Below are 1353 nucleotides of genomic sequence, written 5' to 3' on the forward strand. Positions count from 1 at the left end.
TGCAGCAGCTCTGAGTTTCCTTCAAGCAGCACAGGATCTGCTCAGCTGTCTGTGAGTGACCGTCGGCCTGGTGGATAGGATGAACTCGCTGCTCAAGGAGGTGTTTGGTGATTCCCTGCAACAGTTACTGTGCTGCGTGTCAGCACAGGCAGACAGGAAAAGCCCAGGCATCAGTCATCGTGGCCGAAGGAGCCGGGAGGATTACCTGGGGCAGCTGCGAGATCTGGAGGAGGAGAAGTATGTGTCACAAGCAGGGATTGATGGCAGGCTGTTTGACTGGGAGTGGCTTCACAGCCTGGGTTCCTGACTTCCCCCAGCACATTTCACACACCCTGAAATATCATCCCGTGGTTTATGACGCAGCAGTCCAGTATTTTGATTTTTAAGAACTTACTTGTGAGATGATTTTGCCCCTTTGCCTGTGGGGTTGCCCCTCCCCCACACCAATGATGGGGAATACTACAGGGTTACCCCTTTATCCTGTCCCACCACCGAACACACTGAGGCCAGTCAAATACATTTGGCCTTCAGTCCCCCCCACTCCCCATATAGCACCATTCGGCCCTCTCTCTGTGGAAATGTCAGAGTTAGGTTATGGCCAGGGGAGGAGGCCATTCAGCCCATCCCTGCACCCTATCCCCTGTAGACGTCCTTCCAATGAGAGCTTCTCCATTTTCCTTTTAAAGTCACCCACTACGTTAGAGCCCGGGTGTCCTTGGAGAAGGAGTACGCGGTGTCGACCAACACCCTGGAGTTGTTCAGGGAGAGGTGGGCGCCGCAGGGAGTGGCTCTATTTTGTTTAGTCCCTACCCTCCCCTTCACTGTTTGATCACACAGCACTGCCCTTTGATGTGAAGGGCAGTGTTTGTCACTGGCCACCTGGGTGTTTTCCTATCTTCCTGGTGGTGGAATTTGAATAAAGATTCGTGCACTTTGTGTCTTTCACTGTGTCTCACACCTGCACACCATGGGTGCTGGGAAAAAAATAAGCACTACCGCACTTAGATGGTAGTGTGGGGGTTAAAAAATTTTAAAAAAAGAAAAAAAAGAAAGAAAAAAATAAATAAATAAAGTCACCCATTGTGTGACTCCCTCCCTCACTGGCTCCTCCCCATCCCAGGGCAGTGACCACTTGCTTTACAAAACAGTTTGCCATCACGTTCTCTCCAAGAAACACTGCCTTCCCAACACCCCAGCATCCGTGGACTCACTGCTCCCCACCAGCTCAGATTTCCTTTCTGTCTGCTAAAGATTTCATGCTCTCCCCGCCCCCCCCACTTTCCCATATCCTCGTTTTCACATTCTGCTCCACACGGAGTAGCTCCTTTCTGGGCCCAGGGTTTGGGGGGATAG

The sequence above is a fragment of the Chiloscyllium plagiosum genome, chromosome 51, assembly GCF_004010195.1.
Source record: "Chiloscyllium plagiosum isolate BGI_BamShark_2017 chromosome 51, ASM401019v2, whole genome shotgun sequence".
In the NCBI taxonomy this organism is placed as follows: Eukaryota; Metazoa; Chordata; class Chondrichthyes; order Orectolobiformes; family Hemiscylliidae; genus Chiloscyllium; species Chiloscyllium plagiosum.